Source organism: Mus caroli, chromosome 3 (genome assembly GCF_900094665.2).
Source record: "Mus caroli chromosome 3, CAROLI_EIJ_v1.1, whole genome shotgun sequence".
Classification (NCBI taxonomy): Eukaryota; Metazoa; Chordata; class Mammalia; order Rodentia; family Muridae; genus Mus; species Mus caroli.
Window position 1 is genome coordinate 38,635,382 of NC_034572.1, and position 27,925 is coordinate 38,663,306.

Sequence of the window (27,925 nt, forward strand, 5' to 3'; positions counted from 1 at the left end):
GTTATTCTTTATCAAAACAAAATATTTAACTAATTCATGCATCTATATGTAGGACTATCATATCTTGAGGAAACTGGCTTGTTGTTTTTGTCATTATATCTTTCTCTACAGTAATATTTCACTTCTTTTTTTTTTTTTTGTGGCACCAAGTTTTCAAAATCTTAGTGACTAAGTCTTGACTAGGACCAAAAGTGTAGATATGAGTTCAAATTCCCTGTTGTGATCCAAGACTTTGGCTTCTCCTCTAAATTTGTCCATAGGCAGATGACAGTCCACAGTGAGCAATCTATTTAGCTAATTCTCTGAGCATATCAATACATTGTATCGCATTTGTTTCTAAACCCAGGTACTTAAGTGTTAATTCTAAGGATTTATACAGTTAACTCTTAGCTTCTGGGGAGATGTTTGCTATTCTTTTAACCTAGAATGCTTACCAATCCAAACTACTCTGCACTGAATGGTTAAAAATCACTAATAGAAAACTTTTTATGTTTTATTTTGGCCTACCCACCCAACTTGAGATGTTTAAACAAAAGAAAACTAAGTTGACTCTAGGATCAGAACTTTGAAACATTTCTTATTCCTATTGAGAATTCTATTCTCTATTCTTTTTTTTTTTTTTTTGGCTTAGATTATATTTCATGACTGTTTTAACTTCAATAATTTAAAAAAATTACAGTATGAACCCCAATAGCAATAGCTTTCTAATATTTGTTATTAATTTTAATAATTTTAACATGGTTCACTTTTATATACTTTCCCTCTATTTTTGGCTCTATTGTTAATTAAAATATAATGAAATAAATATATTTATGAATTTTAAATGGAAAAAAAAGAAATTTTGAGGGAAATGATGGATTTTTCTTAGGTTGTGTGGACAAAGTGTATTATTTGTTTGGAGCTGACAATTGTAATTATAAACATAAAAAGAGAGGTTTTACCAGGTTTACATAACTGGAAGTAAAATAATTAAGCTTCACATAAAAACCATGTATATCGATAGTAAACTATATCATAATTTAACTAGAGTTAGTAAATAAAATTTTCATTGTATCATTTTTATTAACTTAAATTATCAATATTTATTAAAAAATATTGTCCAAATGGATGTAAATTACATGGGTGATGAAGGCTAACTGAAAAAACTCTTCTCTAGTAGAGATTTCAGGGGCAATTAAATGATAAGAAAATAATAAGTTTTGAGAACAGACATTGATATCATATAACACTATAAATAACCATAAAGTTGGTGATTTGGTCTCTGGGAGAAATGGTTGGTCAGGCCAGCCTATGTTGGTCTTCTAGAGGGGGATTGGGGCATGTGATAAAGGGGTAACTGGAAAGTGGGATATCATGGAATGGAAGTTTTGTGGAGGGGTAACTGGGAATAGCATTTGATATGTAAGCAAATGGAATTATTATTTTTTTTTTAAAATGACTATAACATTGTGTAAGTCTTTTGTAGGAAGAATATGAGCATTGTGTAGTGATTTGAAGACTTTCCAAAAAAGTAAGACTTAAAAACTAAGTTATGGATGATGCTTATTAATAAAAATACAGATGGATTATCCATAGATGAACTAATCCTGGTAGTATCAACAATCAAGTGACGATTTAAAACAATTATTTATCAATCTTACCATTTGGTCTAAATAAAATGCATTAAGAATTTTTGATATTGCACTATAGAGGATTAGGTAGGTTCATGCCTTATTGAAATAAGTGTACAACCAGAGTACCTTTTACTAAATTTATCACATATTGTACACCTTCAACCAGTAAATGTAAGCTCTCAGCTTCTCATCTTATATAATTGTATGATGTAGGCAACAGCCTTAAGTATTGTGTGAAATTATTCTATGGCCACAGGAGTAAATGTACAAGTGTTCTATGTGAAGGTTATCCATTATCCATGTCTCATGGTTGCTGTGGCAGAATAGTGGTTAGTTACTTAATTATTGAGGTCACAAGTGTCTGAAAATGGATCGTTGCCTTCACAGTATGACCTGGAGGAAGAAACTTGCATTTGGTTTTTGCCTAGTAAAACCCAAAATAACAGGGTTTCTATAGGTTGTTGCGATTAAATGAAACAGACTAAATGCCTCTCTCTCCTAGTAACCATTATGCAGAGGTCACACAATGAGAATGAATTAATAGTACTTTTGCTAATCTTCTTCATTTCATTCACATGGTAAAACATTTAAGGTTTTGTATTGAATTGGCTAAAATCCTATAATTTTGAATTGACCCTTCACAGGAGTTCAGACCTACCAGGGAGTTGATTATAATTTAAGTAGATAAATGTATGTATGTTTACAAAGGCATTAACCATATTTGTAGAAAATAAACATGAAGTTGAAAATGAGTATCATCTCTGAAGTCAGTGAAATTGAGCAATGGCCAATGTAGGATTTTTTCCTTAAAGATTTTTTTGTTTCTATTAGAAAACCTGTTCTTGTAAGATTGTATTATATTTATATTTTATATTCTTTTTATAGTGTCTTGTCTTAACATACATATTTGAAATACATTGTGTTCCTGCTGTTGCTCAAGATCAGCAGAGGGAAGCCATTTTTACAGAATTGGTGTTTTGGAGTTGTCTGATGAGATGCTAAGAGAATGCTTGGGAAATGAACCCAGATCCCTAGAAATAACAGCAGTGCTTTCAACCTCTGAGCTGCCTCTCCAGCTCAAAGAAGCAACTTCGTATATAACTAAAATATTCAGCTAGTATGCTGAGCAGATGATAGAAATCTATTAAAAATAAATGAAATGAAGATATGCAACACATAGATAGGAATTACTTAGGTAATGGGAAACTGTCTCTGAAATAGTAGACATTGGCTTGTACAATTCCTTTGGTGATGCTGATGATAACCATTAAGTAGAAGGACATCATTTCCCCCAACAGAGTGCACTGTTAAATTTTATAAGTTTAATATGAGTTATCTGCTCATCGGCACCTTGCTTTTTATTTTTCTTTCTAGATCAGGATCTGGTTCTCAAAAAGCAATGACACTCACTGCATTTCTTCAGTGCAGATAATTGCTGCCTGTAGGAAAAAAAAACAAAAACAGAAAACAGTCAATCATTGCACAGAACTCACTGAAGAGTCAACTATCACTATAATAGACATAAAAATAGCTTATTAACATTTTTACAACACATCCAACTGAAATAAGCACAACATTTTCAATTATAACATCTGGTACCAAACTATTCTTGTTTGGGTGATAACTTAAAAAAATGGCTGGGCAACTTTCACAGACTTATCAAGTAACAGCTGCTCCTTCCAATGGAAATGCATGTGTGTTCAAAGTGTGAGTGATGCTCACTTCTGTTCAGTTCTGTGTGAAGGAGCTTTCCATGGGGTTTAATCCAGAAAGACAAATGGCTTCAGATGTTTTGAATAGATGCTTTACACTGAAGTTCCTTCTCACTCTTGGAATATTTGCAGCCACATCCTTTGTATGCAGAGCTTACATTCAAGTTAGATCTTCCAGAAGACTTTGTTCTTCGAGATACATATTTTTTCCCTCCAAGTGCTCCTGGGTATCTTCAGGCTATCCATTATTTGAACCATTTATCTTCATAAAGAGTTTGGTTATGAGCGATTACTTACAACACCAAAGCATAAAAGAAATAGTTATAGTTCATCTACTCTTGAATGTGTTTCTTCCAGATTCCCTTAGGATAATTCTTGTTTCAACTTAAGCTATTAAAATTTTTTGCTGAATTCAAATCACCTCATCATGCAGAAGCATGTGGAGACAAACAGCCACAGATGTTTGCCTGAAGGTTCAAGCATATTTAAAGGCAGCTTAATTATAAGACACTATGAGGTTCTTCCAATTAATTTGAAGCTAAATATTCTACATCTGTTCATTCTGTTAGAAAACCTGAAGAAATATTTACCTTACATGTGATTATGGTTGGTGTGTGTGTGTGTGTGTGTGTGTATAATTTAGCTTATGAACATATTTGCTGTAGGTATTGTTAAAGATAATAGTAAAACCATACACCACACAAAATAATCCAAACTGTTTTGTTGCACTTTCATACATCATTGGACTTTCTTTGTGTGTGTGTGGTTTTTCAAGACAGGGTTTCTCTGTGTAGCCCTGGCTGTCATGGAACTCACTCTGTAGACCAGGCTGGGCTCGAACTCAGAAATCTGCCTGCCTCTACCTCACAAGTCCTGGGATTAAAGGCATGTGCCACCACTGCCTGGCACCATTGGACTTTCTAATGTGAAAACTTCCACATCAAACCCAAGGACACCTCAGCCTGGTAAGTTTTATCTAATCTGAGTAAACATTCTCTATTTAAAAGAATCTTTTTTATTCCAGTGGGTTGTTTCTCCTGATGTCTTCTGTCCTGCAGTGTCCTGTAACAGTATGTCTTAAAGCCAGGTGGTTTAGCTCCTCTTACTTTGCTTTCCTGGTAATGTCTGGAGTTCTACAATTTCTGCATGTAAACACAAGTCTGTGAATTTCTACAAATACCATGGGTGAAGGTGGTTATAATTAGAATACTCTGATCAGTATGAGCAACTTTACAATATTAAAATATGTAATCCATACACATGACAAATTTACCCACTTATTGGCCTCTCCTCCCATTGATGTCCAACAAGGCCATCCTCTGTTAAGTATGCAGCTAAAGCCGTGGGTCCTTCCATGTGTATTATTTGGTTGATGGTTTCATTCCCGGGAGTTCCAGGGGTTCTGGCTGGTTGCTCTTGCTGTTCTTCCTATAGTGTTGCAAACCCCGTCAGCTCCTTCAGTCCTTTCTCCAGCTCCTCCATTGGGAACCACATGCTCAGTCCAATGGGTGGCTGTGAGCATCTTCGTAAGTACAGAGGCAGATGTACTTGTCATGATCTGGCTGAGCCTCTCAGGTGACAGCTATATCAGGATCCTGCTAGCAAGCACTTCTTAGTATCCACAATAGTGTCTGAGTTTGGTGACTGTGTATGGGATCAGTTCTCAGGTGAGGCAGTTTCTGTGTGGCCTTTCCTTCAGTCTCTGCTTCACACTTTGCCTCTGTATCTCCTCCCATGGGTATTTTGTTTCCCCTTCTAAGAAGGGCAGAAGGATCCACACTTTTGGTTTTCTTCTTCTTGAGCTTCACATGGTCTGTGAATTGTATCTAGGGTATTCAGAGATTTTAGGCTAATATCAACTTCTCAGTGAGTGCATAGCATGTATGTTCTTTTGTGACTGAGTTACCTCACTCAGGATGATATTTTCTAGTCCCATCCACCTGCCTAAGAATTTCATGAAGTCTTTGTTGCTAATAGCTGAGTAGTACTCCATTGTGTAACTGTACCATATTTTCTGTATCCATTCCTCTGTTGAAGGACATCTGGGTTCTTTCCAGCTTCTGGCTATTATAAATAAGGCTGCTATGAACATAGTGGAGCATGTGTCCTATTGGTTAGATATATGAACTCATAACCACATAGAAGTCATAGGAGAATTTCACTAAACCTGGTTATAGGTAATAACTTCCTTGCTAGAAAGAAAAAAAAAAGTGCTGTAGTGGTACATGCCTTCAATCCCAGCACTCTGGACACCTTTAATCCTAGAATTTGGGAGACAAAGGGAGGAAAACCTCTGAGTTCAAGGTCAGCATATTCTACAGAGTTACAGGAGAGTCAGTGGCTAGACAGGGAAACCCTGTTTCTGGAGGATGGACAGAGCATGGGTAGAGGAGAAAGAAAAGCCAAAGAGAAGAAAAAAAGAAAAAGTATCTTTTTAAGGGGAAGTTGGAATGAGGATGAAGAGTTCTTCCTGTCTTTAGTATGTTTGCACAGTCATGGTGTGTCACTTACCTTCTCTAGGTCCTGAGTGGGCACAGTTCTGAGCAACAGGGAAGAATCATATACTCTTTCCTTTCCAGTTTACCATGTGGCCTTGTTGAAAATCTGACTTGTGGGTGGTTATGTAATATTTTATTATCAGTTTAAATTTCTATAAGATTTTACTCAATCCAACTAATGTTCTATGAATGGCAGTGTTTGAAGCAATTTAGCAATTTTGTCAACAAAGTACTTAGACTCTTGGAATCTTCCTCCTGGATCTATTATTGTTTAGTTATTAACTCAATTATTAATCCCCCATTATCTTCATTTATTGTCAGCCCAATCTACCTGTTGGTGGGAAAACTTAATTGCATAATTAATTTCTTCAGATACAGTTTATGAAAAATAATTTTGATAAGTTTGATGTTAAATATTACAGGTTTTTTGTTGTTGGTTTATTTTTTGTTTTGTTTTGTTTTACTTTTCCTTAATATCTCTTTTTTTTTTTACATTTTTTAATTAGGTATTTTCTTCATTTACATTTCCTATCCCAAAAGTCCCCCATATCCTACCCCACCCCCAATTCCCCTACCCACCCACTCCCACTTCTTGACCCTGGCGTTCCCCTGTACTGCGGCATATAAAGTTTGTAAGACCGAAGGGCCTCTCTTTCCAATGATGGCCGACTAGGCCATCATCCAATACATGTGCGGCTAGAAACATGAGCTCTGGGGGGATANTGGTTAGTTCATATTGTTGTTCCACCTATAGGGTTGCAGATCTCTTTAGCTCCTTGGGTACTTTCTCTAGCTCCTGCATTGGAGGCCCTGTGATCCATCCAATAGCTGACTGTGAGCATCCACTTCTGTGTTTGCTAGGCCCCGGCATAGTCTCACAAGAGACAGCTATATCTGGGTCCTTTCAGCAAAATCTTGCTAGTNTATGCAATGGTGTCAGCGTTTGGATGATGATTATGGGATGGATTCCCGGTTATGGCAGTCTCTAGATGGTCCATCCTTTCGTCACATCTCCAAACTTTGTCTCTGTAACTCCTTCCATGGGTGTTTTGTTCCCAATTCTAAGAAGGGGCAAAATGTCCACATTTTTATCAGGAATTGCTTCATAAGATATTTTGTAATATCGTAATGTATCTCAAGATGTCATAAACTCTAATTTACCCACTTAGTTCAGACCAGTTCCTTAAGCAGAGAGCATATTCCTATTACATATGATAGCTGTCTTAGTCAGGGTTTCTATTCCTGAACAAACATCATGACCAAGAAGCAAGTTGGGGAGGAAAGGGTTTATTCAGCTTACTCTTCCACACTGCTGTTCATCACCAAAGAAGTCAGGACTGGAACTCAAGCAGGTCAAAAAGCAGGAGCTGATGCAGAGGCCATGGAGGGATGTTTACTGTCTTGCTTTCCCTGGCTTGCTCAGCCTGCTCTCTTATAGAACCCAAGACTACCAGCCCAGAGATGGTTCCACCCACAAAGAGTCTTTCCCCCTTGATCATTAATTGAGAAAATGCCTTACAGCTGGATCTCATGGAGGTACTTCCCCAACTGAAGCTCCTTTCTCTGTGATAACCCCAGCCTGTGTCTAGTTGACACACAAACCAGCCAGTACAATAGCTGTAAGGACAAGATTCATACTGCTCCTCGAACCTGAACTGTAGCTCCAAGAAGAATGCCCACAGTGCCATCTGCAGCCTGACATTCCATGAACTTATGCCCCTAAAATTAGAAACAGAGCATTCCACAATGAGTTAGACAAACTGTCATTCTTCTTAGGCACACACAAGCCCTTTACAATATGACTAGTTACATTTTGACTTTTTGGCAGTTTTATTTCCAGATGAAGTTATAGCCCATCTACAGGGCACTGTGTGAAGCAGCAAGTCCTATAATAAAATTGTGAGCCTTTTAGAATACTGTTTAAGCCAGATACCATATACAAGACCAACACCTATAGTAGTTATCCAACTGTTTTCCACAGAGCATAGTGTATGATTAATATGCTGCCCATGTTGTTTGGATTAACTTGTAATTAAAGCACACTCCTGAAAAAAAAATGTGTCACATCCAAAACTTTTACTTCATGAGAGTCTCAGCTATTGTCAACTAACAAATGAAGTTTCTAAAGGCTAACATGAAGGCTCCTCATAAATATCCTTTATGTGTTACTTGGGAGGAGTTATTTGCAATTTTAGATGAACAAATGAAACATAAAGGTTTTACAGGTTCTATTTTCATATGCACTATACTGATTTCATTTCCATTTTCAGTTGCTATCTGAAACATTATACACTAGGCAGAGAGAGGGTGTCTGATCTCCATGACATAGGTGGAACTGCATAGCAATGCATCATCTTGATTTATAGCTAAAGGCAGAACAGAAAGTCTGAAGTGCATTATGCATAGAAGTCATCAGGCTGTTGTTAGCTTTCCAGGGTAGGGACAGGAGTCAGGGGAGAAAGTCTAAGAACAGTAAAAGTAGACTGTGGTGAACATCCTATAAGCTGATACTTTGGGGTCCTCTTTTTCATTTGCTTTGGCAATATTACACAGGTACAACAACCAAATTCATGGGAGTCCAATTTTCCTTTCCTGCATAAAACCAGGCAACAAAGTTCTACCATCTAGAGCTTTTTTCTTTTAAATGACAGTGGCAAACTGTAGTTAAGCATTATATCCTGATCAGAGCTGTGTGCTGGATAATGTTGCTGTGGCTTCCCTCCATGGCAATGTAATATTCTTACAAACGTCTTCCCCATCTGCTGTGCTTTCATCCCATCTCCAAATATTTCCTCTCAATATCAGCCCATGCAACTCATCACACAGAATGTTTACTTTCACAGCCCATAACAGGAGTCTTGTTAGCACGCCCAAACAAATGTTAGAAGATTCCACAGAGAACTTCAGGACTGTTTGCTTAGCTTTGTGATGCAGCCGCCTTCACCTTTAGTCCTAATTTGGCCACCCAGGCAGTTATGATCCACTGCAAATTACCTTTCAGAATAGGCACAGTCAAATTAAGTGGCTTGGATATGACTGTTGGAGTACAAATATGACTTTCCTCTGGTGCACATAAATATGTACCTGTGCTTGGAAACACTGTTTCTAGTAAAATAAAAGTTTTAGAGGTGAAAAAGTTATATAAAGTTATATCCAACAGTATTCTGCTTCTCAGTGTTTAAGAAAATTTGTAGTGAATTTTGAAGTTTAAGTCTCTTGTTGATCTCAGAGCACAATTTCTCAGAGTACACCAGTTGTTAATCATGGAGTAAGTGATCTTGCTTTTCCATTTAGCATAAAGTTACATTAATTGTATTTGTGTTTCAGCTTGGGTGGTGGATGATTCCCCCAATGCATGTTACTTGTCCATTAAATATTACATATAATATGTTTCTGCTACTGTTAGACACTGAGTGTAGAGTTCTGTATTGGTAATCACAAGGATTTGGATTGGGTATCATTAGCATCTTACCATGGCCTGACTGCATCACAATCACTTCAGTTATTGCCTGGGACACTTTTTAGCTTTTTAGTTCTCAGGCCTTTTGTTTTCTCTTCAGTATGCTTAGTGAGTGAGTGAGTGAGTGAGTGAGTGAGTGAGTGAGTGAGTGACTCTGTGCCTGCATAAAATATGTGATGTGTTCACAGCCACCGAGAGTGATCTTTATGGACTTTACATGTAATTATTCCAGCTGAATGAGTGTGTTCTTCATTAGAAAACATCTAAGACACAATATCTTGCTCTCCTTCACTATGGCTATATCAGATCTGACTTTAATAACTAACCCAGCTTGTATCATTCTGAATAACTTCACATGAATTATTGTAAACAGCCTTGAATCTTTAACTGAGCCTTTGTGTCTCATTCCATTTTTTGGGTATTATATGACTGTTACTATACAGGATAAAATTAGGTGAACTATATTTTCACTAGTACATGAAGAGATAGTTGTTAGGTATAAAACTCCCACCTGCCTTTCAAAGATAGCTCACCTTTTGTCCTTATTGAAAATCCTATTAAGATCTACTTGTCATAACATTTTTATTCAAAAGCAAATTCATCCAGATGAGCTGAGACTCAACATACACATCCAATTTTTAATTTCTACCTGCTGTGGTCACAACATGAAATATTTTTCTTTCATCTAGTTCCATGTATAATAATGCCCATGTGCCTCTCAGAATAGTACACACACACACACACACAGAGAGAGAGAGAGAGAGAGAGAGAGAGAGAGAGAGAGAGAGAGAGAGAGAGAGCCTTGCAAGGATAAATTAAATACTATAAACCTGTACCCTGGTCACTTTTCTATTGTAATTTGTATTAATAGTCCTACCCACAGTGTTCTCTCAGTTGATATAAATCCTTCCTTCTGTCATTTACCCTATTATTTATCTTAATCACATGAAAAGGAAGGTACTTTTGGTGATTTAGGCAAAGGGGAAAGAAGTTGACTCCTTTAGTATATATCTCTGGAATCCTACTTTTCCAAGGGCAGCAGATATTGCATAATAACATTTAGCAGTGTCTTAAAAAATAATTGAAGATACCCAATGACAATTCAACAGCTGAATTAATTTCATCAAATAATATGTAATAATACAATTGGAATGTAGACCTCATGATTAATTTTAAGAGGTTTTGCCAGTATGTGCTCATGCGTCATCTGTTGGTCAGTGGCCAGTTCTGTAATAAAATGTCTACATTATTCAGTCATTACCTCATTCTGGTTGTCAGTTGCAAGAAGAGTTCTATACTTAATCAGTGACTTGAGGCTCTCCCAAGGGGACATATCATTTTTCCAAATGCCAGAATAGAAGTAGGTGGCTTTCTAGTGAAAGAAATTCTAGTCTAGGGCTGGTACCAAACTCTTATCTCTTCTACTAATATAGGTTTATTTTTTATCACTATGATTGAAAGATCCAATAACCTAAGCTCTCTGCCAGTATCTTTATGTCTTTGATCTCCCTGTATCAGACAGATCATGGAAATGTGTCTGGCTTCCAAATAGCAATGGGAAGACCACTCCCCTCAATTCACATTAAAGTGTCACTATTTTCATCTAACGATAGAAATCCAATCTGATATAACTAATTTTCATCATATTTTCACTACATTTTTATAGCAAAAAAACAAAGCATCATAATTTAGAATGTCAGATTGTTATGTTATTGCCTGCTGAACTAATCTCATCTCATAAAAATATACAGTTGTCAGACCATAATCATCAGCCAGAAATATGGTCCCACATCACCCTTTGCTGAAAATGTCAAAGAGACAGTGGTGCCAGGATGGAGTAAGAGGGATCTAGGCCACTGCTTCTACCACAAAGTCTTTGAGCATATCTTCCAGATTTGTTTTCTAAGTAACATATCATATGTGCTATTACTTTTACTTAGAAATGTCTTAGGTATATTTAATGGCTTGTCTGGCTTAACATTTTTCAGGAAGATATAAACTTGAATTTACCAACTTGTAGTGTTATTCTCTAGTGAGTTTTAGGCGATCCCATGCAGTCAACTAAAACCATTTTATGAATTATTTTTATTTTCAAAGCCCATTTTCTTGTATTAATATGTTATAAATAGAAGAAACCAGACTCTCTGTGTTTCTTGTGTCAAAGATCCCACCATTAGAGAAGGATCCTGGAGAGATCCCTTCACATGCCAGACCTTTGCATGAGCTGTAGTGGATTTCATGTAGGAAGTTTTTGCTAAACCAATCTATATTTATGTCAAATGTGTATCTTCATATATTTTCAGAACATCTGATAGAATTAAGCTTAAACTTTAGTAGATTTCTTCCAATGTATTTCTCATCAATCCATTTGTTCATCTATAATCCTGTAGTATTTTAAATGTTAAGAAATATCTTTCTGCTGAGGCAGACTGTTAGCTGCTCTGTTCCTGTGAAGACTGCATATCCAGCCGGGCGTGGTGGCGCACGCCTTTAATCCCAGCACTCGGGAGGCAGAGGCAGGCGGATTTCTGAGTTCGAGGCCAGCCTGGTCTACANAAAAAAAAAAAAAAAAAGACTGCATATCCTGAGAAATCCCAGAGGATCTGCTGCACTCAGAGCAGTTGACACCATATCCTGAGCCATCCCTGAAGACCCTCTGCACTCAGATCAGTCAGCCAACTGACACAACAGCCTGAGGCATCCCTTGAGATCTACTGCACACAGGGCAACAGAGCAACTGATTGCCAACTTGTCTGCTCCCCTGAAGACACCACAGCTTGAAGGCATGCAGGGCAACTGACCTGACAGACAGAAAGCCTCTCTGAAGTTCTGATACACACCAGGAAAGAAAATCCACAATCTTTAGCCCCCTAGAGAACATCTTCACACAGGACAACTTGACTACTCCACTGAAAACTCAACACTCTGAATGCCTCCCAGGAGATCGACTGCATCCAGACCAAGAGATTACCAGCTTCTCAACCCCTCTGAAGAGCCCCCTAATTGGAAGGCCCCACAGGTGTTCTGCTACAGCCAGGGCTACAGGCCTACCTGAAGCAACTCACAGACAAAAGAGATAGACTCCAGACAGAGTCACCCAGACCAATAAACACCAGGGATATTCAGATGGTGAGAGGCAAGCAGAAAACCATAAGCAACAGAATCCAAAATATCTGTGCATAATCAGAACCCAGTTATCCTACCACAGCCAGCCCAGAATACACCAACACACCTTAAAATCAGGAAGCTGACCAAAAGTCCTGTCTTATAAAGGTGATAGAGTCTTTTAAAGAGGATATAAATAACTCACTTAAATAAATACAGAAAAACACAGGTAAACAGGAGAAGGAGTTGAATAAAGTGATCCAACACATAAAAGTAGGAGAAACAATAAAGAAAACACAAATGGAAGCAAACCTGGAAATGGAAAACCTAGGAATGAGGTCAGAAATTACAGATGTAAGTATAACCAACGGATGCAAGAGAGAAAAGAGAGGATCTCAGGTGTAGAAAATACCATAGAAGAGATTGACCCAACTGTTGAAGAAAATTTAAACTGAAAAACAAAACAAAACAAAACAAACAAACAAACAAACAAACAAACAAAAAACCTCTTAACCCAAAGCATCCAGGAAATTCAGGACACAATGAAGAGACCAAATCTAAGCATAATCATGATAGAGGAGAACAATTCCCAGCTCAAAGGACCTGAAAATGTCTTCAAAAAATCAGAGGAAAAAAACTTCCCCAAGCTAAAAAAAGAAATAAAGGTACAAGAAGCCTATAGACCACTAAAAAAATGGGGTCAAAAAACAAAATCTTCTCTTCATATAATAATCAAAACATTAAACTCACAGAACAAAGAAAGAGTATTAAAAGCTGCAAGGGAAAAGGGCCAAGAAACATACTATCAGAATTAAACCAGAGTTCTCAAGAGAGACTATAAAAGTCAGAAGAGCCTGGACAGAGGTCATGCAGGCTCAAAGAGAACACAAATGCCAGCCTAAGCTACAATACTCAGCAAAACTCTCAACCGACATAGATGGAAAAACCAAAATATTCCAGGACAAAACCAAATTCAAACAGTATCTATCTACCAATCCAGTCCTAGAGAGGAATCTAGAAGGAAACCTCCAACATAAGTAAGGTCCCTAGACCAAAGTAAAGACAAGGTATTAAACATCTCACAACAAAGCTAAAAGGAGAGAACCACAAACACATAAAGCCACCTACAAAAACAAATGTATTAGGAACCAACAGTCATCTGTCTTTAATATCTTTCAATATTAATGGATTCAACTCACCTATAAAAAGACATAAGCTAACAGACTGGATACTTAAACAAGATCCAGCATTTTGCTGCACACAAGAAACATACCTCATTCACAAAGATACACACTACCTCAGAGTAAAAGGTTGGAAAACTGTCTTCCAAGGAAATGGTCCCAAGAAATAAGTCAATAAAATAGACTTTCAACCAAAAGTTATCAAGTGTGATGAGGAAGGACACTTTATATTCATCAAGAGCAAAGCCCAACAAATGAAAGTTTCAATTCTGAACATCTATGCCCCCAAAGCAAGAGCACCCACATTCATGAAAGAAACTTTTCTAAAGTTCAAAACACACATTGAACCCCACACCATAATAGTGTGAGACTTCAACATTCCACTCTCACCAATGGACAGGACATAGAAACAGAAATTCAACAGAGACGTAGTGAAAATAATAGAGGTTATGAACCAAATGAATTTAGCAGATATCTACAGAACATTTCACCTTAAAACAAAAGCATATACCTTCTTCTCATGGTACTTTCTCAAATATTGACCATATAATTTGACACAAAACAACCATTAACTGATACAAGAAGATTGATATAATCCCATACATCCTATTACATCATCATTGTCTAAGGCTGGTCTTCAATAAGAGCAAAAACAACAGGAAGCCAAGATACACATGGGCACTGCACATCTTGACTCCATGATATCTTGGTTAGGGAGGAAAGAAGGAAAGTAACTAAAGACTTCCTGAGATGTAATAAAAATGTTGACACATCATACCCAAACTTATGGGACACAATGAAAACAGTGCTAATTGGAAAATTCATAGAACTAAATGCCCTGGTAAAGAAACTAGATATCTTTCACTAACAACATAACAGCACACCTGAGAGCTCTAGAACAAAAAGAAGCAAATTCACACAATAGGATGAGACAGCAGGAAATAGTCAAACTCAGGGCTGAAATTAACCAAATAGAAACAAAGAGAACAATACAAAGAATCAACAAAATCAGAAGCTGGTTCTTTGAAAGAATCAACAACATATATAAACTCCCAATCAAACTAACTAAAGGGTCCAGAGGCAGTATCCAAATTAAAAAAAATGTGAAATGAAAAGGGAGACATAACAGCTGAAACAGGAAATTAAAAAAAAATCAGATTCTACTATAAAAGCCTATACTCAACAAAACTGGAAAATCTAGATGAAATGGATGGTTTTCTAGACAGATATTGAATACCAAAGTTAAATCAAGATCACATAAGCTATCTAAACAGGCCCATATCTCACAAGTAAATAGAAGTCACTAAAAACCTCCCATCAAAACAAAACAAAACAAAACAAAAAAAAAAAACAAAAAAAAAACAACAAAACAAAAAAATAAACCTCAGGGCCAGATGAATTTAGTGCACAATTCTACCAGACCTTCAAAGAACACCTGAGATCAATATTCCTCAAACTATTCCTAAGAAGAGAAACAGAAGGAACACTACCCAACTCTTTCTATGAATCCACAATTACTCTGATATCTAAACCACACAAGGACCCAACCAAAAAAGAGAACTTCAGACCAACTCCACTTATAAATATTGATGCAAAAATATTCAGGAAAATTCCTGCAGACCAAATCCATGAACACATCAAACCATCATTTGGTTCAGTACCAGTGTGAGGCCACCTTGGGCACAAACTCTGCAGACAGTTCTACAGTCTCCAGAGGACTCTCTACTCCACAGGCGCAATTGGAACACAACATCTGTTCCAACAGAACCAGGGATACCTGGGGACAGCTGGAGCACAGACACAGAAACCCCGCCCAATGAGTGGCTCAGATTCCTACTGGTCAGCAGTGGTCTACATTGGTTTGGGACTCAGTGGATAACCCCACAGTCCCCAGTGGAGGTACCACTTCCAGATGCTCTAATACAATCAGGATCTTAGGATCACAGGATCCCAGGAGCTTGGTCACACCAGGATATCAGGGTTTCAGAAGAAGCTTGACTGACAAGAACTCTGTCAGACCCTAAATCTCAGCATCACAGGATACCAAAATCTCAAGGTCACAAAGAACGTTGGACTCTGAGAAGTCCTAACTCAATTGGTATTACAGGAAGGATGGGTTCTAATCAGATATATTGAGGGAAGGGAGCACTTGAAATTATCAGGTGACAGGAGGAAAGTATAAGAACAGAAACAACAGAAATCAAGGTTACACAGCATTATCAGAACCCAACTCTGCCTCCATAGCAAGTCCTGGATACACCATCACACTAGAAAAGCAAGATATGAATCTAAAGTCACTTCTCATGATGATGATGGAGGACTGTAAGAAGGACATAAATAACTCCCTTAATGAAATACAGGAGAACACATCCAAACAGGCAAAAGAATTGAACAAAACCATCCAGGATCTAGAAATGGGTGTAGAAAAAATAAGAAAAGGACTAAGGGAGAAAAATCTGGAACTAGAAAACCTAGGAAAGAAATCAGAAGCCATAGATGCAAGCATAACAGAGTACAAGATAAAAGAGAGAATCTCTAATCCAGACGATACCATACAAAACATTGAAGCAACAATCAAAGAAAATGTGAAATGCAAAAAGATCCTAACCCAAAACATCCAGGAAATCCAGGACACAAGAGGACACAAGGAGCAGACCAAACCTAAGGATACTAAGTATAGTCGAGAAGGAGGATTTCCAAATTAAAGAGCCAGTAAATATCTTCAACAATTATAGAAGAAAACATCCTCAACCTAAAGAAAGAGATGTCAATGAACATATGAGAAGTCTACAGAACTCCAAAGAGTTTGGATCAGAAAAGAAATTCCTCCAGTTACATAATAATAAAAAAGCACAAAACAAAGAAAGAATATTAAAAGCAGTAAGGGAAAAAGGTCAAGTAACATATAATGGCAGACCTATGAGAATTACACCTGACTTCTCCCCAGAGACTCTGAAAGCCTGAAGATCCTGGGCAGATGTCATACAGACCTTAAGAGAGCACAAATGCCAGCCCAGGCAGAGTCCTGTCAGACCTTCAAAGAAGACCTAATTCCAATTCTCCTCAAACTATTCCACAAAATAGAAAGAAAAGGTAATCTACCCAATTCTTTTTATGAAGCCACAAATATTCTGATAATTAAATCACATAAAGACCCAACAAAAAAAAGAGAACTTCAGACTAATTTCCCTTATGATTATCGATGCAAAAACACTCAATAAAATTTTCATAAACTGACTTCAAGAACACATCAAAAGGATCATCCCTCACGACCAAATAGGGTTCATACCAGGGATGCAGAGATGAGTTAATATAAGGAAATGAATCAACGTAATCCATTATATAAGCAAACTCAAAGACAAAAACCACATGATCATATTATTAGATGCTGATAAATCAATTGACAAAATCCAATACCCATTCCTGATAAGAGTTTTTAGAAGATCAGGAATTCCAGGCCCATACCTAAACCTAATAAAGGAAATATACAGCTATCCATTAGCCAACATCAAATTAAATGGAGGGAAACTTGAAGGAATCCCACTAAAATCAGGGACTAGACAAGGCTGCCACTCTCTCCATACCTTTTCAACATAGTACTCAAAGTCCTAGCCAAAGCAATTAGAAAACAAAAGGAGTCAAGGGGATACAAATTGGAATGCAAGAAGTCAAAATATCACTATTTGCCTATGATAAGATAGTATATATAAGTGATTCCAAAAATTCTACCTGAGAATTCCTAAACCTGATAAGCAACTTCAGTGAAGTACCTGGATATAAAATTAACTCAAACAAATAAATGGCTTTTATCTACACAAAGAACAAACAGGCTGAGAAAGAAATTAGTGAAACAACACCCTTCAAAATAGTCACAAATTATATAAAATAACTTGGTGTGACTCTAACAAAGTAAGTGAAAGATCTGTATGATAAGAACTTCAAGTCTCAGAAGAAAGAAATCGAGGATCTCAAAAGATGGAAAAAATCTCTCATGTTCATGGATTAGCAGGATTAATATAGTCAAAATGGATATATTGAACAAAGTGATATATAGAGTCAATGCATTCCCCATCGAAATTCCAAATCAATTCTTCACAGAGTTAGAAAGAGCAATTTGCAAATTCATCTGGAATAACAAAAAACCTAGGATAGCAAAAACTATTCTCAACAATGAAAGACCTCTGGTGGAATCACCATCTCTGTCCTCAAGCTGTACTACAGAGAAATTGTAATAAAATCTGCATTGTACTGATACAGTGACAGACAGGTATATCAATGGATTAGAATTGAAGACCTATAAATGAATCCACACATCTGTGGTCACTTCATCTTTGACAAAGGAGCTAAAACCATCCAGTGGAAAGAAGACAGAATTTTCAACAAATGGTGCTAGCTCAACTGGCTGTTAGCATGTAGAAGAATAAAAATTGATCCATTCTTATCTCCTTGTACAAAGCTCAAGTCTAAGTCGATCAAGATACTCCACATAAAACCAGAGACACTGAAACTTATAGAGGAAAAAGTGGAGAAGAGCCTTAAAGATATGGGCATGGGGAAAAATTTTCAGAACAGAAGAGCAATGGCTTGTGCTGTAAGATTGAGAATGGAAAAATGGGACATCATAAAATTATGAAGCTTCTGTAAGGTAAGGGATACTGTCATTAAGACAAAATTGCAAACAACAAATTGGGAAAAGATCTTTACCAATCCTAAATCTGATAGGTGGCTAATATCCAGTGTATATAAAGAACTCAATAAGTTGGACTCCAGAAAAACCAAATAACTCTATTAAAAATTGGTATACATAGCTCAACAAAGAATTTTCAACTGAGGAGTGCTGAATGGCTAAGAAGCACTTAAAAAAAATGTTCAACATCCTTAATCATCAGGGAAATTCAAATCAAAACATCCCTGAGATTTAACCCCACAGCAGTCAGAATGGCTAATATCAAAAACTCAGGTGACAGCAGATGCTGACAAGGATGTGAACAAAGAGGAACACTCCTCATTGATGGTGGGATTGCAAGTTAGTACAACCACTTTGGTGGTTCCTCAGAAAATTGGACAAAGTTCTTATGGAAGATCCAGCAATACCACTCCTGGGCATATACCCAGAATATGCTCCAACTTGTAATAAAGACACATGCTCCACTATTATCATAGCAGCCTTATTTATAATAGCAAGAAGCTGCAAAGAACCCAGATGTCCCTCAACAGAAGAATGGATACAGAAAATGTGGTACACTTACACAATGGAGTACTACAACTCAGCAATTAAAAACAGTGAATTCATGAACCTCTTAGGCAAATGCATGGATCTGGAAGATATCATCCTAAATGAGGTAACCCAAATACAAAAGAACACACATGATATGCATTCACTTATAATTGGATATTACCCCAGAATACCCAATATACAATTTGCAAAACACATGAAACTCAAAAACATATAAGACCAAAGTGTGGACACTTGATCCTTCTTAGGAGAAGGAACAAAATACCCATGGAAGGAATGACAGAGACAAACTTCTAAGAAGATACGGAAGGCATGACCTTCTTAGAAGAGGGAATAAAATTCTCATGCAGGGAGATACAGAGACAAAATTCAGAGCTGAGACGGAAGAAAGGGCCATCCAGAGACTCCCCTACCCATGAATCCATCCCATATACAACCACCAAACCCAGATACTCTTGTGGATGCCAACAAGAGCTTGTTGACAGAAGCCTGATATAGCTCTCTCCTAATAGGTTCTGATAGTGCCTGACAAATATAAAAGTGGATACTCACAGTCTTCTATTGGATGAAACACAGGGCCCCTAATGAAGGAACTAGAGAAAGTAATCAAGGTGCTAAAGGGGTCTGCAACCCTATAGGAGGATCAAAAATAAGAACTCACCAGTACCCCCCCAGAACTCTGTCTCTAATTGAATATATAGCAGAGGTTGGCCTAGTAGGCCATCAATGGAAGGAGAGGCCCTTGGTCTTGTGAAGATCATATGCATCAGTACAGGCGAATGCCAGGGCCAGGAAGCAGGAGTGGGTGAGTTGGGGAGTAGGGTGCAGGGCAGGTATAGGGAACTTTAGGGGTAGAATTTGAAATGTAAATGAAGAAAATATCTAATAATAATTAAAAAAACAATTAATGCCCACTCTCTCCATAACTGTTCAATATCATCCTCAAAGTGCTAGCTAGAATAGGACAACAAAAAGACATCTAGGTGATACAAATTTGCAAGGAAGAAATAAAAGTATAACTATTTTCAGGTGATGTGATATTATACATAATAAACACCAGATAACTTCTTCAGCTGATAAACAACTTCAGCAAAGTGACCAGATACACAATTACCTCAAATAAATCAGTAGTCTTCTTTTATACAAAAGATAAACAGACTGAGAAAGAAGTTAGGTAAATAACTCCCTTAACAATAGCCACAAATTATTTAAAATATCTTGGGGTAACTCTAACTAAACAAATGAAAGAGCTGTATGACAATGACTTCAACTCTCTCAAGAAAGAAACTGAAGATCTCAGAAAACGGAGGGATCTTCCATGCTCATGGATTGGCAGAATCAATATAGTAAAAATGAGCATCCTACCAAAGGCAATCCACAGATTCGGTGTAATCACGATAAAAATCTGAACACAATTCTTCAAAGACATGAAAAGAGAAATTCTCAAATTCATCTGGAAAGANAAAAAAAAAAAAACAAAAAAACAGAACAGCTTTAACAATTTTTAACAATAAAAAAAATTGCTGGGGAAATCATCACACCTGACTTCAAGCTTTACTACAGAGCAATATTGATATTAACTGCATGGTATTGGTACAGAGACAGACATGCTGATCAATAGAATAGAATTGATGACCAAGATATACAACCTCATACTTATGTACACTTGAACTTAGACAATGATGCAAAAAATATAAAATGGAAAAAAGAAACCATTTTCAATAAATGTTACTGGTCTAACTGGCTGACTGTATGTAGAAAAATGAAAATAGACCCATATTTGTCACCATGCACAAAGCTCAAGTCCAAGAGGATCAAGGACTTCAACATAAAACATGATACACTGCAACTAAATTGGAAAAGATCCTTGAACTTATTTGCGCAGGGGGAAACTTCCTAAACAGAACTCGAATGGCTCATGCTCTAAGATCAAGAATTGATAAATAGGACCTCATGTAACCAGAAAGTTTCTGTAAGGTAAACGACATAGTCAATAAGACAAATTGGCAATATTCAGATTGTGAAAATATCCTCACTAACCTCACATCTGATAAATGGTTAATATACAAAATATATAAAGAACTCTAGAAGGTAATCCACCAAAAATCAAACAACCCAGTCAAAAGATAGGGTGTAGAACTAAACCTAGAATTCACAACAGAGGAATCTTGAATAGTTGAAAAGCAGTTAATGAAATGTTCAAAGTCCTTAGTGATCAGAGAAATGCAAATCAAAACAACCCTGAGATTCCACTCTACACCAATCAGAATAGCTAAGATCAAAACCTTAGGTGACAGTGCATGTTGGATTGGTGAGGATGTGGAGAAAGAGAAACACTCCTTCATTGCTGGTATGATAGCAAACTGGTACAACCACTCTGGAAATCAATTTGGAGGTTCTTCAGAAAATTTGAAATAAATATACCTGAAGACTCAGCAATACCACTCTTGGGAATATACCCCCAAAATGCCCCACCATGCCATATGGGCACATGTTCCACTATGTTCATAGCAGCCTTGTTTGTGATAGCCAGAAGCTGGAAACAACCCATATGTCCCACAACAAAAGAATGGATACAGAAAATGTGGTTCATTTGCACAATGGAGTACTAGTCATCTATTAAGAATGAGGACAGCCTGAGTTTTGGAGGCCAATGAATGTAACTAGAGAATATTATCCCGAGTGAGGTAACTCAGACCCAAATGGACATGAATGCCATTTACTCACTATAAGTGGATATTAGCCAAAAATAAAAGTACAGATACCCATAAAAAGTACAGATACAGCCCACAGAACTCAAAAAGTTCAACAAGCTGAAGGGCCCAAGTGAGGATGCCTCAGTCCCACTTGGGAGGGAGAAGAAAGCAATCTCAAGTGGAGAGACCTAGGAGGTAAAGTGGACATTGTGGGGGAGAGGGTACAGGGAAACCTGATCTAGTATTGAATGAGGGAAAGACTGAAGCCTTGTGGGCCAGCAGAAAGAATTGAAACAGGCAATCTCTGGAGATAGGAGGTTGGGGGTGGGGGCTCCAGAATACACCAGAGACCTGGGAGGTGAAAGGCTCTCAGGATTCAAAGGGAGTTACTTTAGATGATATGCCTGACAGTAGGGAAAGGGAACTTATAGAGCCCACCTCCAGCAGGAAGACAGGGCAACAAATGAGGGAGGGGGTGCCATCCCACAGTCACAACTGTGACCATAATTGTTCCTGTCTGAAAGAATTACAGGGATGGAAATGGAGAGGAGTCTGAGGAAAAGAAGGCCCACCAACAGGCCCAAAGTGAGATCCAGCTCAAGGGTAGGTCCTAAGCCCTGACACCATAATTGAGTCTATGAACTACTCACACAAAATGATATAGCATAACTGCATTACTGAAAACCCAACAAGCAGCTAAAAGAGTAAGATGCAGATATTTCCACCCTGCCAATGGACAGAAGCAGCTGACCCCTGTTGCTCAATTAGGGAAAGGCTGAAAGAAGCTGAGGAGGAGAGCAACTCTCTAGAAGGACAAGCAGTCTCAATTAACCTGGACCACCAAGATCTCTCAAACACTGAACCACCAAACAGGATGCATATACCAGCTGATGTGAGGCCTCCAAAACACATACAGCAGAGGACTGCCAAGTCTGTGCTCATTCAGAGATGATGCACCCAACCCTCAAGAGACTGGAGGTTCCAGGGTGTTTAGATCTCAGGTGGGATTGCTGGGTGGGGGGTATCCTCATGGAGACAGGAGATGGGGAGGAGGTGTGGGATATGGAACAGTTGTAGAGTAGTAAGGGGGTTGAATAAAATCTGGAGTTTAAAATAAATAAATTAGAAAAAACATTAAGAGAAAGGTATTTTCACAAAAGAAAAAAATATTATAATTCATATCTAAACAGAGACTCATTTAAGTGTTGGGTCTAATTTTGATACATGACATTCAAATCTTAATTTAATACTATAAAATGTCAATTTATTATTAGGACTTAATTATGTATCATTTATTCTCAGTCCATTTCCCAAAGTCTAAATTCACATTTTTTTTCAATACAAATAAAAGATTACAAAAGTAGAGTGCTGCTTAATGCATAGGTTCATGCTCTCAAACATTGTGCTCTTTAAATATGTGTTTTCTTCTGATATTCTCTGGCAGGTAACTATTTACTAATGTCATGACTTGTTAAAACTACAACTATGATTTTACATGTCTTTATTAATCCATAACCATTGAAACATGAATGTGGTTGGTAAAAAGCAAAACAGTCATATCAAAAGTTGTATTTTTAAGATAACCACCTTCAAAATAACTTGTACCTAACATGCTAAAGCCATCTCTTATCAATGGAATAACTCTTACCTCATTACTTTCACATAAGGTTAATTTATGCATTTTTTCTCATCCCAAATCACTTCTCACAGTTTTAGATAAAATGTGGTACTTTATCATTATATCATTTCCTAAATAATTGAACAAGTACAGTGATTAATAAATACAATAGCTAAAAATGGAGCATATACTTCACGCCATTATGTAGACTGGCTCTTACACTGCATACACATGAGTAAACTTTCTCTCCTCTTAGAAAGTGAAGCCTATCATGAATTGTTGGAGTAGAGCTTGCAAAAGTTTCACTGTACCTGCAGAAGCTTCAACAATGTCTTGGTATTGTCCATTTTCTGCCAGTTGAGCGCCATTCACCAATTGTTATAGTCAACTGCATTTTTGAACTTAGCTATCTGTATTTCTAGAGGTCCAAATAGCTCCAGTCAGAAGTCTAGTCATCAAATGAATTTTGTCTTGATCTTTGTTCATCAATTCATCTGAATCCACAGGGTCAAAATAGACTTTTTCCAGTGAAGACTTCCCACACTCATGCGATGATTCTTCCCTGTTTCTGAGTATTTTAAGGCTCTCACTTTTTGATACTATCCCTCTCCGCGTAGAAAGCACATGTAAAATAATTTTGGAACTATATTTGTCACATTTCCTTTGCGACATAAGATAAAAAGACTCAGAATTCAAATTCAATAAAACTCCCTTAAAAGGAGTCATATTTCTCCATCCATCATACCTATAGCCATTCGTTTGATGTAATGTTCTTCTTGACCTCTCTTGCTAAGTGTCACATCCTTAGTATACTCATTCTTACTCTTTCCATCCTTTCCTTGAGGACTCAAGCACACTGAACATAGCTTCTCGTTGAAGGCTATTATTATTATTTGTTTTATTTTGAGAGTATAGCATTATAATGCCATTTCTCTTTTTCTTTCTCCTTCCAAACCCTCTCATCTATCTTTTCTTTCTCTTTTTCAAATTCTTGGTATCATTTTAATTAACTGTTGTTATACGTATATATGTATAGCCATATTAAAACTTCCTCATTCTGTCTAATAGCGTGTGTATGTGTTTATGTCAAATAATGTGATATTTGACATAACTGGTCTGTTCTTCCTTTGGGAAAAATATTCCTTCAACTCTGCAACACTATTTGCCTGTACTTCTTCATACAATAGTGCTAACAAACCAAGACTAATGAAGTTACAGCTCTTGGAGGGGAACCTACAGTCACCATCTATTAAACCATCATAAGGCTTACCAATATTCTAAATACTTCTCCTTATCAGGAAACTCTTGCAACAGATGGATACTATTACAGAAGGACCACAACCCCCAGTTCCAGTTGATACAACTACAAAGCACTTCTGCACCTAAGGCTTAATGTGCAGTTTGGAAGAGGACAGAGAAATTACAAGAGGCAGTGAATCAAAAAAAATGCTGTGTGACTCTCCCCTGTTAGTGTCAGAAACTAGTCCTTTTATTGAGTACTCCAATTTCCATTCAATTCCTGGCTTTTCTGCCAATGTTCACACCTCTGTATTTCAGTTCTCTCTCTCTCTCTCTCTCTCTCTCTCTCTCTCTCTCTCTCTCTCCCATTTTTGGTTGAATATCTTCTTTCTGAAATACAAAGATCCAGATATGTTGCTGGGATCTTTTCTCTTGCTGATTTCATGGAGTCCTAAGGCTGTGATTCACTCTGTGCTAAGGACTCTTGAGTTTACATTTCCATTACATGTATAATATATTTATTCATTCACATTAAATTTCAGTATCAGACTCCCTTTTCCAAGTACCTCATCATGCATATCCTCTCCCAAATTCTTTCCTAACCTTCTCTGAAAAGCAGAGCCCCTTGCTTAGTACACCCCGCTCCCCCATTCACCGACTGCCTATTTCTGTTCTTTTTCCCTGCTCTCCTAACACTTGGTCCCATCCCAGCCTTGATCCCCTGCTCATCTCCTCTCTGATCCAGTTCCCTACCTCCACACAATTCTGGTATTTATTTTATTTCTCCTTCTGAAAAAGATTCAGCTATCCTCCCTTAGACCCTCCTTGTTATTTAGCTTCTTTGGATCAAACAGATTGTATCATGGTCATCCATTACTTTTTGGCTAGTATCCACTTATTAGTGAGTTCTTAACATGCAAGTCCTTTGGAGTCTGAGTTACTTTACTCAGGAAAGGATTTTTAGTTCCATCCATTTGCCAAAAAAATTGTGATGCCTTTGTTTTTAATGGCTGAGTACCATCCCATTGTGTAAATGAGCCACATTTTATTTTATCCATCCTTCAGTGGAGGGATGCCAAGTTTGTTTCCAGTTTCTGGCTATTATGAATAAACCTCCTATGAACATAGCTAAGCAAGTACACCTATGGAATAGCATGTTTTGGTTATATGCTCAGGAGTGATAGAGCCGTGTCTTGAGGTAAAACTATTTGCAATTTTTGAGAAACCTCTAAATTGATTTCCAGAGTGGCTGTACAAGTTGGCATTCCAATCAGCAATGGTGAAGTGTTTCTATTGGTCCACATTCTTGTCAGCTTGAATTGAAACCCCTTGAAAATTTGATCTTATCCATTCTTATAGGTGTAAGGTGGAACTATCAGAGTCATTTTTATTTGCATTTCCCTAATGAATAAAGACATTAAACATTCCACCTGCTCCTTGACCATTAGAAATTCCTGTGTTGAGAATTCTCTGTTTAGCTCTGTACCTAATTTTTGAACTCCTTGAGTTCTTTATATATTTTGGACATTAATCCTCTGTCACATGTGGGGTAGGTGAAGATGATTTCCCAATCTGGAGCCTCCTCCATTTCATCCTATTGATTGTGTCCTTTGACTTAAGAAGCTTTGCAGTTTCAAGAGGTCTCATTTATTAATTGTTGATATTATAGACTGAATAATTTGTGTTCTATTCAAAAATTCATCTCCTGCACCAATGAGTTCAAGACTATTCCCCATTTTTTCTTCTTTTTTCTTTTAGTTTGTTTATATTGTGTATTATGTTGACAAATTTTTGTATATTGAACCACCCCCGAATTCCTATACTGAAACCTACTTATTCTTGTTAAAGGAAGTCTTTGATATATTCTTAGGTTCAGTTTGCAAATATATTATTGGATATCTATTTACCAATGTTAATAATAGAGATTGATCTGGAATTCTCTTTCTTTTTGGAGTCTTCCTGTGGTTTAGATATCAGGGAGGCTGGTCCTCATAAATGAAGCCTGGCAGTGTTCCTTCTGTTTCTTTTTTGTGGAATAGTTTGAGGAGTATTTGTTTTAGTGCTTCTTTGAAAGTCTGATAGAATTCTCTGCTAGTACCATCAGGCACCAGGCTTTTTTTGTTTGTTTGTTTGTTTGTTTGTTTTGTGTTTTTTTTTTTGAGGGGGGATAGCAGATGTTAATGACTCCTTTGATTACTTGAGGGGTTATAAGACTATTTAGATAGTTTACCTACTCTTGATTTTTTTGTTGGTATCTATCTAGAAAATAATAGATTTCATTTACATTTTTTAATTTTGTAGCATACAAACTTTTGACATATGACCTAATGATTCTTTGAATTTTCTCAGTGTCTGTTGTTAAGACTCCCTCCTTTTTCATTTCTGATTTTGTTAATTTGGATACTCTCTATTTACCTTTTAAATTAGTTTGGCTAGGATTTGTTGATCTTGTTGATTTTCTTAAAGAACCAGCTCTAGGATGTTTTGATTCTTAGTATTGTTTTCTTTGTGTCTGTTTGATTTATTATAGCCCTGATTTTCATTATCTCCTGCTGTCTACTCCTTTTGGGTGTGTTTCCTTTTTCTTCGATTTTTCCAACTTGTACTATATTTCTTCAATTGTATTTTCTTCAATTTTTAAAACTTTAAATATCATTTAATTCCCTAGTATGAGAATTATTTATTTTTTTATGAAGGTACTTAGTATTATGAAATTTCATTTTAGCCTTGCTTTCATTGTATACCATAAATTCGGGTATGTTCTGCCCACATTTTCAGTGAATTCCAGAAAGTCTTTAATTTTTTTATTTCTTCCCGGATCCAGTGATCATTAAGGAGAGTTGTTCAGTTTCTATTAATATTTAGGTTTATGTTGGTTCTGTTCTTGTTAAATTTCCATAAGAATGAAAAGGATTATTTCATTCATTGGTGCTGAGAAGAAATTTAATTGTTTTGTGTTTGGGTAATATGTTCTATACATATATATTATGTCCATTTGAGATATAACCTCTGCTAGTTTCATTATTTCTTTGTTTAGTTTCTGTCTCAATGTCTTGTACTTTGGTGATAGTGGGGTGTTGAAGTTTCCTACTATTAACATGTGGGGTTTGATTGAGATTTAAGCTTTAGTAATAATTCTTTTTTTTAATTTATTTTTTATTAGGTATTTTTCTCTTTTATATTTTCAATGCTATCCCAAAAATCCCCCATACCCACCCACCCCCCAATCCCCTACCCACCCACTCCCCCTTTTTGGCCATGGGGTTCCCCTGTACTGGGGCATATAAAGTTTGCAAGTCCAATGGGCCACTCTTTGCAGTGATGGCAAACTAGGCCATCTTTTGTTACATATGCAGCTAGAGACAAGAGCACCGGGGTACTGGTTAGTTCATATTGTTGTTCCACCTATAGGGTTGCAGTTCCCTTTAGCTCCTTGGATAATTTCTCTAGCTCCTCCATTGGGGGCCATGTGATCCATCCAATAGCTGACTGTGATCATCCACTTCTGTGTTTGCTAGGCCCCGGCATAGTCTCACAAGAGACAGCTATATCTGGGTCCTTTCAGCA